The sequence below is a fragment of the Haemorhous mexicanus genome, chromosome W, assembly GCF_027477595.1.
Source record: "Haemorhous mexicanus isolate bHaeMex1 chromosome W, bHaeMex1.pri, whole genome shotgun sequence".
NCBI lineage: Eukaryota > Metazoa > Chordata > Aves > Passeriformes > Fringillidae > Haemorhous > Haemorhous mexicanus.
The window spans coordinates 1840948-1856754 of NC_082380.1; positions in this window are offsets into that span (position 1 = coordinate 1840948).

Here is a 15807-nt window from a genome sequence, read left to right on the forward strand (position 1 = left end):
CACTGGGGCTACATGCTTTCCTTCCCATGGTAAAGCACTCTCATTTTATTTCAGGAGCTCTGTCCATTGGAGGTAGAGGCCACCAAGACCCGTCTGTCCACATTTTGTGTGGGAGCAATTCTCGATGTTTTCAGTACTGGAGGTGATATCCAAATTTCAGTGATGAGCTCCTTAAAGATGATTGAAGCACTTTTACAGGGGAAGGAAAACACCTAGACCCAGGATTCAAAGTGCAGATTACATGCTGCCCTGGGGAGGTAGAATCCAGCAACAATTTTCTGACCTGACACATATTGTGTGGGAGTAATCCTTGGATATATTTAATATCAGAAAGTTGTATCCAAAGTAAGGTGGTGGACTCCTGAAGAGGAATAAAGTGATTCTCCATAGGAAGGAAAGGACATAACCCACTGTTTCTTGTGCAGATATGCTGCCAAGGGGAGGTAAAGGCCACAAAGACATTTCTGCCCTGGATCATTTTGTGTTAGATAATCATTGGAAGTATTCAGTATTGGAGTGTGGCTCCAAATGCTGCAACTGTGTTCCTGAACATGAATGACAGTACCTTTCCTTGGGAAGGCAAACACATAATCCTGATGGTGGTGTTCAGATGACTGCAAAGTGAAGGTAAAAGACAGCAACAGCTTTCTGTTCTCACATGTTTTGTGTGGGAGCAATCCTTAGACACTGAATATTGGAGCTTGAATCCAAATGTCAGAACCCGGGCCCTGAAAGTGAATGACAGTACCTTTCTTAGAAAAGTGAAACTCCCAGTCCTAATGTTGGTGCTACAGATGATCATCTTCCCAGTAGAGAGACATGCCAGCAAGACCTTTTTGTCCTGGAGCCTTTGTTTGGGAGCAATCCTTGGACATACTCAGTATTGGAGGTGGTTTACAAAATTGTGTGTTTGACTCCTGAAATGGAATGACAGTGCTTTTACATGGGAAGGGAAGCAGCTAGCCACAGATTATAAAGTGGAAAGGGGAGGAAAATGCCAGCAAGACTTTTCTGCCCTAATCTGTTTGGTGTGAGAGTAATGTCTAGAGCCCTAGATGTATTCAATAGTGGAACTCGGCTCCAAATGCTGCAACTAGGCTCTTCAATGTGAATGACAGTACCTATTCTTGTGAAGGGAAACACCTTGTCCAACTGATGGTGCTGCAAATGATCATCTGCTAGGTGGAGTTGAAGGCCAGCAAAATGATTTCATCCTAAAACACTGTGACTAGTGATTTATTTTCCAAGGAAAACCAGTGTCATTCCCTTTCAGGAACACATATGAGGAATTTGGAAACCACTTCTACTAATGAATATGTCCAAGGATTTCTCCAACAGACTAGGTGCCTGGAGAGATAGGTCTTGCTTGCCTTTTCCTTTCCTTGGCTGACGATCATCTGCAGCACCAACAGTAGGACTATGGGTTTCTCCTCCCAAGGAAATGTGCTTTCATTCACTTTCTGAGCCCAACCTCCTAAATTTGGTGTCAAGGTCAAAATTTGGATCCATCCAAGGATTGCTCCCACGCAAAATGTTCCGGGACAGAAAGGCCTTTACTTCACCTGGGCAGTCTCTCATCTGCCCCTGAAACACTGGTCACCTGAGGCATCAGGGGCCCACTGAGCCAGAAATAACTCATCCTTGTGTGGCCAGGCCAGACTTGTCTGAGACACTTTAATCCTGGCAGCCCCATCCCCCTGTCCATTGTTGCAATGCTCTTCAGTGCCCGACTTTTAGGTACGTGAGCATCAACAGGAGGCACTTTCACAACCAGCTTCTCCCCTGGGCAGCGATGTCTTGTCCCAGTCCAGCAGCCCTGATGGGTTTCCCTTGTATTGCCAATTCTCCTTTTTCCATCATTACAGCCACCCCCACAGAGCATTTGCCACCATTCATGAGTCAGTGCAGAGGCAGAGTGTTGGCCACTTCTCTCATTCAGCCATATCCAAAGCCAGCTTTTGTCGTTATAGAGCACGACACGGTACAAAAGTACATGACTCCATCAAAAGGTGCAAGAGAGAGATTTATTTTAGCAACATTGCTTTTCTACTTTTTCAAGACACACCCATCCAGCATACACATTCAGTGCCCATTGGTCATATAAGAGAAACAGAGTTTCCAGTCGGTAATTGGGGATCCACGTCACTCTGTAAGCTAGCCAGAGTCCATATCTCTTAACTTTCTCTCCTCCACTCTGTCTCCATGGTGACAAGCTTGGTCTTCCTTCAGGAGAGATATGGGGCTTCTCCTTCTCTTCAGGAGGCCTTTGCTAGCTCACGAAAACAGCACAGAATATCTTTCCCACAATTCCCCCTTTTTGTATTTGACCAGCAAATACAACTGCTAAGGACTTCTGCAGGGCCCTTGCAAAAATCCAAGCAAATGGAGGATGCATTTTTCATTCACTTACAAATAACCAACTTCTACCAACTCCACAACACACACCCTCACAATCTTAACGTTCATATACAAACAAAGCACATAAAGACAGATCTTCAAATACCATTACAGACTTCACACTTTCCTGATGACACATTTGTAGCAGAATGACACCTTAACCTCTAATCAAATAACTTTCTCCCACACAGAGTCAGAGACCAAGTCATCCGCCTAGTCACCACTTAAAACTAAGTAGCATCCACTTAACCTTGCAACTGGTTGCTGCTCTCATAACGGGCAACCAACCTAGTTGCTCAAAGTGTGGACTTCAGCTACTAATTCAATTCCTATGCAAAGGCAACGCTTCTCCCTTAGTTACATCAAATTCCCCTTTTTTGGGACTGTCGGTGCCCTGCAAAAGGAAATGGTACAAGACACACTTCTCAGTACTACCAACCTCTCTATAAGAGAATTCAAAGAAACGAAGCAAAAGTAACATCCACTAATTTAATATTTTGATTTTTCCAGCGTAAGCCTGTAACTTCCTTTACTCTGTCTTGGATTACCATCTTTACCACACATTCCTTGAGGGTCTATGCTTCCATCTATCTAATAACCAGCGCAATTACCTACTCATTTTTCTCCCACTGTAGAACCACTCATTCTGTCCTTTTCTGTGTGATCCAAATAAGGTTCGACACAACGGGCAGAGACCCATTGAGGGCCATTTTCTGTTGAAACACATGCGTATCCTCTTCCCCATGTTACTAATTCCACTGGGCCAGTCCACTTTGCCATGATTAGATCTTTCACCCATACCTTAATACCTTTCTTAAAGTTTGGCTGTTTTGAATTCAAAGACAAAAACTGGCAGCATATAGGAGAGACTTGCAAGTCAGGTAAACAACACAAAAAGTTTAAGGCATAAATGGCTTTCTCCAATCTCACTTGAGGCGACTCCTTCTGCATTCCCCCTTTTTGTTTTTGTACCTGGCGCTTCAACACACCATGAGCACATTCAATAATTGCTTGACCTGTCGAAGCATGAGGGATACCAGTAGAATGACCAACACCCCAGGCACGAAAAAACACTTGCAATTTCTTTGAAATGTACACCGGGCCATTATCCGTCTTTACATGTAATGGAACGCCTAAGATGGAAAAGGCGTGGCAAAAATGACTAATAACATCCCGAGCTGTTTCACCTGCCAATGCTGAAGCAACCATGGCATGAGAAAAAGTGTCAATTGTGACATGACCATACTTTAAACAGCCAATTTCGGGCATTTTTGTAACACCTGTTTGCCATTCTTGCAAAGGGAGTAAGACTCTAGGATTAGTACCATAATACTGTGAAACATGAGACTTATGACAATCAGGGCAAGAAGAAATAATTGACTGTGCTTCAGTATGTGATAATTTAAATTGCTGCTGTAGTGCCTGAGCACCCTGATGAAAGAATTGGTGAGATAGAACAGCTTGCTGTAATACATAAGGCACCGTTTTTACTGCTGAGGCAGCCACAAGGGAATCCACATAGGCGTTACCTCCAACAAAGAATCCAGGTAGCGATGTATGGCTATGAATATGCATAATAAAATAGGAATGCTTTCTATTACGAATAACGGTCCACGATTTCAACAACATAACAAATAATGGTTTCTCCTTTACATTATACAACACAGCTTGATCCAACTGCTTCACTAAATTAGCAACATAAACAGAGTCAGTAACTATATTTACAGATCTGGGAAATAAGGTAAATGCCAAAAGCACGGCATAAAGTTCAGTTAACTGAGGAGTCCCTTGTTGAACCATCATTTCATGTTCCCAGCGGTCATCTTTGTTCCAGGCTATAGCAGCTTTTCCAGTTCTTCCACATCCATCTGTAAAAACTGTTGTACCTTCCACTGGTACTGAAGAGCAAAGTTGTTTCCCCTGAAAAGGAATCCTCTTAGTAACATTCAAACTTGGATGGGAAGGCAAATGATATCCTATTTGGCTTGTAAAAGAAGATAAAGCAGATTGCAGCTCATGATTGTTTCAAAAATACCACTCAAAATACCATTGTTGTACCGGTATGACAATAGTTACAGGATCACGGCCTAAGATCTCATGGCAGGATCTGCGACTTTTGATAATGATGTCTGCAAAAAGCTCATACAGACCTGGAGCGGTTTTTTGGGACCTGAAAGACAAGAATATCCACTCCAAAATATGCAATTTATCTTCCCATTTATCATTCCATTGACACAACAATCCGCATGGTATTTCATCATCTCTCAAAACAAATAATTGCACACCAACAGAAACATGTATCCTAGTAACAAATTTAGATGCCAAGGCCAATTCAATTTCTTCTACAGCCTTTTTTTGCTGCAGCAGTCAAATATCTCTCATCCGTAGAGGAAGTTATCCCTGATAATAAGTCATACAAAGGTTGCAGTTGATGATTGGTTATCCCCAAGTATGGCCTAAGCCAACCTATTGCACCAACCAATTTCTGCACGTCTACAGCGGTTTTAATATCAATGTCCAATTTTACAGGTTGAGGCACAATTTGTGTATTGGTGATTATCAACCCCAAATATTTCCAAGGCATCTGTCTCTGAAATTTCTCTGAGGCGATAACCAAACCAAAGGCTTCTAAATTTTTCACAGCACATTGTTCAAGAGCCAACAACTGTTGTTTGTTGTCGGATGCGAACAAGATATCATCCATATAATGATAGCAATAACAATTGCTAAATTGCTCTTGGACCTTAGATAAAGCCTGTGCCACAAACCATTGACAAATAGTTGGAGAATTTCTCATTTCATTGAGGCAAAACGGTCCACTGATATCTTTGGGCCGGTTCCTCATGATTTACAGAAGGCACAGTAAAGGCAAATTTTTCCTTATCCTGATCAGCCAATGGAATTGTAAAAAAGCAATCTTTCAAATCAATGATAATTATTTCCCATCCTTGTGGAATCATTGTAGGTGTTGGGAGACCTGATTGTAAAGCACCCATTGCGGCCATCACAGCGTTTATCCGCCGCAAATAGTGCAAAAGTCTCCATTTACCAGATTTCTTTTTTATTACAAACACAGGTGTATTCCATGGGCTAAATGAGTTTTCAATATGTCCAGCTAGTAATTGCTCTTCTGTAGTATTGTCCACAAGGGTCCCAGGATGAGGGAAGAGACGAGAAAATTGACTCCATGTATCAGCAAGCTAGGTTTATTATTTTATGATAGAAAATATATTAAAACTATACTAAAATAACAGAGAGAAAGGATTTCATCAGAAGGCTAAGCTAAGAATAGAAAAGGAATGAATAACAAAGGCTTGTCTCTGACCGAGACAGTCTGGACAGGTGAACTGTGATTGGGTGTTAATTCCAAACACCCAGATGAGACCAATCACAGATTCCCCCTGTTGCATTCCACAGCAGCAGATAAGAATTGTTTACAGTTTCTTCCTGAGGCCTCTCAGCTTCTCAGGAGGGAAAAATCCTAAAGAAAGGATTTTTCATAGAACATGTCGGTGACATCTCACCCTTTTTATTTTAAATAAATTAAAAGGAAAAGTGTTTGCAGTTTCATCTTCTGGGCCATGCAGAGGAAAGAACAAGCACCTGAGAGGCTTAGTGCTGCCAATCCAAACATCAATCAAGTGCTGGTGTGGAACTGTCAGGGAAATTCTTCACCTGCAAAACACCAAATTCCATCACACACCAAAACAATCTTAAGATATAAGAAAATGCAAAAACAATGAAAAGAAAGTTCCTTGCTTCAAGTCCAAACAGCTGAGTTTCAGGAAAAGTCCAAACTGAAGATGTTCCTCTTTGACATCGCTGAAAGTCCCTTTTGGTCCTGAAACAGGCTTGCTTGGCTTTTCAATGCTTTTTGAACTGCTAGCTCTTTCAACTCTTTTTATTTAATTTTTTTTTTTTTTTTTTTTTTTTTTTGTCCGAAAGAGCAACAGCAAAGAGGAGCCACTGAGGCCCAGCGGGGGCCCTGGCCCTCGTGGAAGGAACAGGGATCCCAGACCTGGCTCACAGAACGGTGGCCCAGGTCCTGACGGGGGAAGCAAAGCCCCCAAACCAAACAGCCACTGGCCGGGCGGAGGCCCTGGCCCAGGGAACTGAGCCAAACGGCCCAGACCCGGCCCGCGGAGCGGGCTCCATGGTCTCACAACCCGGCACCCTGCTGCCAATGCCTGGGCAGCACGAGTGACCGAACGCTTCATCCCCTCTGAACCGGTGCAGACCAGCAGCTGGGGACGAGAAGCTTTCCCAGGGATCATCACCCCAGATCTGGGGGTGCTTTGTCCCCAGAGCAATTGAGCGACGCTCACTTTCCACTGTTTCTCCTGCCTCTGCAACGCAAATGCAAAAGGTGTTCCTCCTTTCTGCCCCTCGGTACCACCCCCACTCCCTGCGGGCTGGGGACCAGAAGCAGAAGGCTCAGGAGCCACCTCCCCCACGGTGCTGGGGCGCGCAGGGGGAGTCAGGCATTCCAACCCCCAGCGGGAACCTCCGAACCAAACCCGAACCGGCCCGCGAAAAACGCTGAGTTTGAAAGCAGGCAGACGGGCTGAGCCCGCAATCAGCTGTCGAGCCACAACCCCCCCACGGAGGGGCAGGCCGGCATCCCCTTCCCCTGTCCCAGCTCCCCCCGCAGGGGCAGCCTCAGGACAGCCCGAAAAGCTCGGGGGGGAATCCAGGCTGATCGCAGGCGCCGCGGTGGCCGCCGCGGGGAGCGGCGGGGCCACGGGCGGCTCCAATGATGGTTCCGCTTGGTGGTTCTCAACCTCAGCCTCCTCCACTGGCATGGCAGGCAAAGGCGGAGCCGCCGCGGTCGGAGCCCTCACGGGCTCTGCTGGAGGGTCGAACGCGGGAAGGGCTGGCGCGGGCGCCGGGCTGGGGACAGCAGCCGCGTCTTCTCCGGGTACCGGAAGCTGCTGCGCAGGTGCAGACAGCAAAGCCGGCGGAGCCGACACGGGAGGCGGCGGGACAGCCGCGGGGGGCGGCAGGGGCGCGGGGCCGGCGCCCACCGGAGCCGCCTGCACTGTTGTCTCACTTTGCTCCGGGAGCGGCAGCGCAGTCGCGAGCTCTTGGCGATTGCTGTCGAGTGTGTCGCCTAGCAACTCGGGCGAAGCCGCGGGAGGCGGTGCTTCTGCCACGGGAACGCCGACAAGCTCCGCTGGAGGCGGCGGGTCCGGTCCGGCTGCGAGCGGTGCAGCGGGAGGGGACACGGGGACTGGCGCCTCCCGCGGGGCGGGCTGGGGTGGGGCCCGCGGCTCCGGCTCGGGCGGCAGAGCCAACTCACCTCCCCCCTGAGAGCAGCGAGGGGGGGGGGGAGGCGGTTCCGTTGGAGCATGCTCCAAAGGCGCAGAAAAAAACTTTTCTTCTGTCTCGGGCAAAGCTTCGCCCCCCCGCCGCGATTCGGGGGGGCTGGGAACCTGCAGGCCGTGGTTTTGCTCAAATTCCAGTCTTGCCAGCTCCAGCGAAAAACCTCTTAATTTCGCAATCTTTTCGAAGGAATATTCTTTCAATTTCAAAATTGGGAAGATAATTTTGAATGCCGGATAGCTGTAAGGAGTTCCAAACCCCTCACGGTACAAAGCATCCTCGAAAACCAATGCCATGCAATCCCATACATAGGAATCAAGGGAATACAACAGATCAGGGAAAAAGCCATAGTATTTTGTCCATCTGAAAAACTCATAGAAATGTCTCTTCACCATAGGAACTCTATATTGACGACCCCATTTTTGCCAGCCGTTAATAATTATTTCATCTCCAAAAGAGAATGGAACCTCTGCCTCCGTAGGCACCCTCTTCCACATCCTAGCCCACCTTGCACGAAGGGCAGCATCTTTAGGAAGGGAAGTGTAAACAGTACCTTGTGACAGTGTCCTCTGGGCTTCAGCAGGCCGCTTTGTGCCGCGAAGACTTCTGGACATCTTGTCTGGGAGACTTTTCAAAAGGTTCTCTCTGTGGCCAGCCAAATGAAGAATTCTTCCTCACTCAGGGTCCAATTGTGGTGATTTCTTCACTCGAGGCACCATCTGTCAGTTCTGTCCTCGGTGTTCACCTTTTGTGGTGGTGCTCCTTTTTTCACTCGGGGTCACCATTTGTAGTATTGTCCACAAGGGTCCCAGGATGAGGGAAGAGACGAGAAAGTTGACTCCATGTATCAGCAAGCTAGGTTTATTATTTTAAGATAGAAAATATATTAAAACTATACTAAAAGAACAGAGAGAAAGGATTTCATCAGAAGGCTAAGCTAAGAATAGAAAAGGAATGAATAACAAAGGCTTGTCTCTGACTGAGACAGTCTGGACAGGTGAACTGTGATTGGGCGTTAATTCCAAACACCCAGATAAGACCAATCACAGATTCCCCCTGTCGCATTCCACAGCAGCAGATAAGAATTGTTTACAGTTTGTTCCTGAGGCCTCTCAGCTTCTCAGGAGGGAAAAATCCTAAGGAAAGGATTTTTCCTAAAACATGTCGGTGACACTCTTCCACTAAGCCTTGCAGGGCAAGAAGCTTTTCGGTAGGCAGGGGCCACTAATCAATCCAGGCAGGCTTATTTGTCAGCCATGTCAAGGACACAGCTGGACGTTTAAGGCCCAGCATCCCAGTGGCCCCCACCAAAAATCCGTGGTAATTTTAACACCCCATTGGGTTAAGCAATCACGTCCCCATAAATTAGGCTGAGCATTAGTAACACATGGTCTAATGTTAGCTTGTTGGCCTTCCAGATGTGTTACAGTGATCGCTATCGCAGATAAAGCACCAGCAGTTGACCCACCTAACCCAACAACTCCAAAGGTTGATTGAGTGAGGGGCCATGTTGGAGGCCAAACAAACTGTGAAATTATAGTTACATCTGCTCCTGTGTCAAGTAAACCTGATATTGTTGTAGTTTCTGGGTGACATCCCTTAGCAGTGACAAAACAATGTATTACCGGATGCTCATCTGTCACCTTCTGAGTCCAGAGAACCTGAGGTGGTCCTGTAGATCCAAAACCTCCAGTGCCACGACTCCTGTCCACTACAGTTGGAACACAGCTCATAAAAGGAACAAGTTGAGCAATACAAGTACCTTTTTGAATCACAACAGGAGGTTCACTAACAGACACCATAGCCTGAATTTGTCCCACATAATCAGAATCAATAAGACCCAAATGGACATTAATACCTTGAATAGTGCTACTAGATCTTCCCACCAAAAAAGCACTCAAACCTTGGCCTATAGGACCATAAGCATCAAGAGGCACTTTACATATACCTCTTGTCAAAATAGTCACTGTGTCAGCTACCAGTATATCAATCCCTGCCAAGCCTCTTGTGGCCTCTGTGTATTTCCATGTGCTCCCAAAATTGCAAAGGGTGTTGAGGAGTCAGAGCCACCTGGCAGAGAGGCAAAGTCCAAGAAACAGCAGACCTGGATCTGCTATGAGGTCTAACAGAAACAGATTCCTGCGTCTTTTTTGCTATACTTATAACCGGCAGTTCATCGTCAGAGCTATCACTAGACAGGGAAGAACACAATGTTAAAGACTGCATTTATTCAACTAGTTCGGGAGGAGGGGGGCGGCAGACGGCTCGAAGGGGGGCAGAGACGGGGTGGATGGGTCAAGGGAACACGGAGAGGAGGCAGACGGCTCGAAGGAGGGCAGTGGCGGGGCAGACGGCTCAAGGGAAAGCGGGGCGGGGGGGGGAGCTGCCGAACCATGGGAGAGTGGGGGAGGAGTAGCCGGCCGACGGACGGGTAAGGGAGGGGCAGCTGATCCGCGGGAGGGAGGGGGGGGAGCAGCCGACCGAGGACAGGAGGGGGAGAGGGGAGCAAACGGCCGAGGAAGAGACAGAAAGGCCGATGACCCAGCTTGTTTTTCACTTCGCTTCTTCTGTAACTTCATTTCTGCTAATTGCTGTGCAGGCATAAGATACTTTGGTTTAGCACTCAGTTCAGCTAACTGCTGAGCAGGCAAAGTATACACAGGTTTAACATAGTCTTTTGGAGATAAATACCGAGGAACAGTTTTAGCCTGCCGTTTGATTCTCACGATAGCAAACCCTGGAGGAGCCTCCACAGCAGCTGTAGCAGCCTCCTCAGGGAGATATACATGGACAGGCTCAGCCTCATCTTCCTCCTGTTCCTCTACTCCAGTTTCTTGCTCTAATTCCTGCTCCTCCAATTCATCCCCTCTATCTTGTTCTACTTTCCATTCCTTCAGTGCCTCGTACAACAGTCTCCAGGTAGTAGCCAAATCAACAGCCATCTTATCCCCCTTAGATATCACTTCCCATAGTCTCTTCCCAACCTTTTTCCATACCCGGACACTGCAGGCAGTGTTGGCATCAGCTTCAAAGTCCTGTGACTGGCACCATATCAGTAAACTACGAAGATCATAATCAGAAGTTTGAACATTTTTTCTTTTCAGTAAAGTTTTCCACGTGGACAAAACAATATTTTCCTCATTTGATAAGTTGTTTCCCATTATTTTTCCCAATTGCTCACTTCAAATCAGACGTCTGAATTAGGTCCAGGCCTCCGCAGCATCCCTGCTGCCCTCACTCATTTTTAGGGTACCCTTCAAAAAAAATTTTTTTTTTCCTCTCTTTTTACAGTCCTGTTGCAATCACGGCGGACAGTCACCAGATGTCGTTATAGAGCACGACACGATACAAAAGTACACGACTCCATCAAAAGGTGCAAGAGAGCGATTTTATTACAGCAACGTTGCTTTTATACTTTTTCAAGACACTTACACCCATCCAGCATACACATTCAGTGCCCATTGGTCATATAAGAGAAACAGAGTTTCCAGTCGGTAATCGGGGATCCACGTCACTCTGTAAGCTAGCCAGAGTCCATATCTCTTAACTTTCTCTCCTCCACTCTGTCTCCATGGTGACAACCTCGGTCTTCCTTTAGGAGAGATATGGGGCTTCTCCTTTTCTTCAGGAGGCCTTTGCTAGCTCACGAGAACAGCACAGAAAGTCTTTCCCACAAGCTTTAAGCTCTGTAACCTGACTGGATCCACCTTGTCCTTCAGTGGCTTCCACAAGTTGCCATGTAGGACTCCATACAGCAGCTTTCCAATTTTAATGCATCCCTACAATATGGCAGGAACCATCAGTAAAGAGAGAGTGACACTTTTCATTTTCTCGTAGTCAGGGCCTCCTTAGCATGTGCCACCTTCATCCCTTCTCCTTCTGATGATAATCTGAAATTTTTGCCTCAGGGCCAGATCTTAATGACTTCCAAGATGCCTTTCCCTTTGAACATCCAGCCCAGCAGTGGCAGTCGGGTGCCAGTGGAAGCTGTGCTTTGGTGCCAATCACTTCTGAAACAGATGGAACCTCCTCAAAAGCTGCCAGTACCTGCAGTGGGTCGTCAGGGTATAGCTGGCCTCAGATCCTTTGTATCCCAGACACAAGAACCATAGGGTGGTCCTCGAACTTCCCCAGGTCCCTTCTGCCGGAGGCTCCAGGATGGACCATTCTCCCTGGCTGCAGAGTGGAGCATGTTTTCTACACCTTGTACTGTCCTGACTGGTCCAACAGCTACTGTAGGAACAATCTCCTCTTTAATTTGCTCAAAAGCTTGTTGCTGTGATGGACGACACTTGAAATCAATCTTCTTCCATGTCAGATGACAGAGAGGATTTACAATCTGACTGTAACCTGGAATATGCATTCTCCAAAATACCACAGTGCCAGGAAAGCCTGTGTTTCCTTCCTGATGGTCAGTGGGGACATAGCTGCTATTTTGTTGACCACTTCCACTGGAATCTGGCAATGTCCATATTGGACCTGCCGAACCCGCTCCGGACTGGGATTTGGAACACCGAGAGAGAGTTTACACCGTGTGGCTGCAGCAGTTGCCTCAGCGCCAGAGGGACTGATAACAGCGACCACCCCCAGGAGAGACTTTCTGAATTTGTCATCTTTTTCAGAGCAGTGAAAGAGTGGTGTCATCCGGTATTGTTCATTTTGTGTGCTGGGGGGTGCTGTGCTTGTCAAATAAACAGGTTCTTTCCACTTCTCTCTGAGGAATTCTTCCTGAACTGGTTGGGGGGAGGGGCCGTGTGGGTTTGTTTTCTGGAGAAGCCCTTTTTGGGTATTCTCTCCCAAATTTGCCTTAAACCAGGACAAATTTTGGTGCCCAGAGCGTGGGGCTCGAGAGAGAGTGGAAAACCCCTGTTTTGAGTGCATTTTGGTTACCATTATTCTGTGTCAGTATAAAGCAGTTAATAAACATGCTTTTTGAATTCATAATGTTTATTGGGATGAAGGCTTGCCTGCATTTCTGGTCCCTAGGGTTTTTTGAGATCTTAATATCTCTATGGTCCCTCAGTTTATTTTCTTATCCAGAAATAGCTCTTGTATTGTCCCTAATACGTAGCTTTTACAGCAGAGGGGCAGTGACCAGAATAGGTATCCTGCTGGGCTTGGTGGTAATAGCTTGTAAGAAGTTTATAAACATGTTGGGGTCTGCTCCAGGTGTGAATGGTTCATGGTTATGGTTATGCATCCAGTTGGTTAGAGGAGGAGCAGGGGATGAGGCTTTCCAGCCTTTGCTTTCCTTCTTCTCCTCTGAATCAGTTACCTCCCTATTGGAGAATGTCCAGTTTCCCCTGAATGTTAAAGAGATCATCTTTCTGGTATTCAATCTGGTAAGCTTCCTCTATATAGTCTGCTGCATCTCTAGAATGAGGGCTGAGATTTCTAGACGGGCTGATGAGATCCCTGACTAAGGAATAGACCCAGGTGTGGAAAATCCTAAGTGGTGTGGGAAATGGGAGAATATGGGCCAAATCCTGAAGGAATTCTCTGACCCTATAGCCTGGGACTTTTCCCATGAACAAATTCAGAACCCATCTGAGGTGGGGAAATATCTGAAAGAGAAGTACCATGATGATCCTAAGGAGAAAAAGATCATTGCAGCGAGCTGGGCCTTGGCATATGCTTATTGCACATTGCTAGATATGGTTGGGCAGGAAGACAAAACAGCAGTTATCCCGGTCACCCAGGCTGCAGCCAACAGCCCAGGGTGAAAGCCAGCAGCCGAGCTAGATACTGAGCCTAAGCCAGCAGCTAAACCAATGGCTGTTGCTACTAGCACTAGAAGTGGAAAATGCACGGGCAAGACCAATCGACCAGTGGATGATGATGATGATGATGCAGGAGAAGGACCCTCAGTGTCTCCTGATGTAAAATCAAAAGTCAAAGCAGCAGGTGCAAGATCAGAAGCCAATATGGAGTCCTTTTCCCTGAAGGACCTCCGTGGCCTAGGGAAGGATTACACCCGGCGGCCTGATGAATCCATAATTAGTTGGTTAGTCCGTCTCTGGGATGCTGCAGGTGAGACCACGATTCTGGATGGCACTGAAGCCAGGCATTTGGGATCCCTGTCACATGATCCTGTCATCGACCAAGGAATGATGGGGGGGTTAATCCTCACAGCCTCTGGGCATGGGTCTTGGACAGTGTTGCACAAAGATACCTGTGTGCAGATGATCTTTATATGCAGCAGACCCAGTGGAAGACCATAGAGCAAGGGATCCAACATCTGAGAGAAATGGCAGTGGCAGAGATTATCTTCTCAGATGACGTAACAACTAGGAACCCAGACTTGGTACCATGCACGTCTGTGATGTGGCGGAAACTTGTATGACTCGGGCCACATGAATATGCTTCTGCCTTAGCCGTAATGAAGCGGGATGAGAGAGATGAGACCGTGCTGGATATGGCAAAGAAGCTCCAAGCATATGCAGACGCTGTGCATGGCCCAACACATGCCAGAATTGCAGCAGTGGAAACACGTCTGCAGAAGTTAGAGGATAAGATAGAAGAGAATCACAAGAAGCTCAGAGAGGAGATTAAGGAAGACCTTCTCCAAATCTCAGCAGTACAGATCAGAGGTCCTAGTGCCCAATACAGACGTTCCCCAGATGGAGAGAGAAGGTACACCTCACAAGCTGAGCTGTCGTTCTTCCTGCATGATTGCGAAGAAAACATGAGGAGATGGGATGGGAAATCTACTGCTGCTCTGGCACGACGGGTACGTGAATTGAAGGAAGGCAGGACTCAGAGAGGGAGCTCCACCAAAAGGGAAGCAGTTCCAGTTGCCCGTAGCCGAACTGCCAGATACGATGATGAGGATGACATATCCGATCCCCTTGAAGGAACATCCAAGACATACGCCCAGGGAAAGAAGGATGACCAGGCTTAGAGGGGCCCTGCCTCTAGCCAGGTAGAGGCTAGGGACAATCATGTTTTCTGGACTGTGTGGATTCGTTGGCCTGGCACATTGGAACCACAGGAGTATAAAGCTTTGGTTGACACTGGTGCGCAATGTACATTAATCCCATTGAGACATGTGGGGACAGAGTCTCTTTCTATTGCCGGTGTGACAGGGGGATCACAGGGTTTCACTTTGGTGGAAGCGGATGTGAGCCTGACAGGAAATGAGTGGAAGAAACACCCTATTGTCACTGGCCCAGAGGCCCCATGTATTTTTGGCATAGATTACCTTCGAAGTGGGTATTTCAAGGACCCAAAAGGACTCAGGTGGGCATTTGGGATAGCAGCTGTGGTGACAGAGGGCATCCAGCAATTGAATACTTTGCCGGGACTGTCCGAGAATCCATTTGCAGTAGGACTTCTGAAGGGACAAGAGCAACAGGTGCCAATTGCCACTTCCGCAGTGCATCGACAGCAGTATAGAACCACTCGAGATGCAGTGATCCCCATCCATAAGATGGTCAGAGAGCTGGAGAGCCAAGGGGTGGTCAGAAAAACCCACTCACCCTTCAACAGCCCCATTTGGCCTGTGCGTAAATCTGAGGGAGAATGGAGATTGACGGTGGACTACCGTGCATTGAATGTAGTGACTCCATCACTGAGCACTGCTGTGCCAGACATATTAGAGCTCCAGTACGAGCTAGAGTCCAAGGCAGCAAAGTAGTACGCCACTATTGACATTGCCAATGCATTTTTCTCCATTCCTCTGGCAGCAGAATGCAGGCCTCAGTTTGCTTTCACCTGGAGGGGAGTGCAGTACACCTGGAACTGACTGCCCCAGGGGTGGAAGCACAGTCCCACCATCTGCCATGGACTGATCCAGACTGCACTGGAAAAGGGTGAGGCTCCAGAACACCTCCAGTATACTGATGACATCGTTGTGTGGGGGAACACAGCCACGGAAGTGTTTGAGAAAGGACAGAAAATCATCCAAATCCTCCTGGGAGCTGGTTTCGCCATTAAAAAGAGCAAAGTAAAGGGACCAGCTCGTGAGATTCAGTTCCTAGGAGTGAAGTGGCAGGATGGACGGTGTCAGATTCCTACAGATGTCATTAACAAGATCACAGCAATGTCTCCACCGACCAATAAGAAGGAAACGCAAGCTTTCCTAGGTGC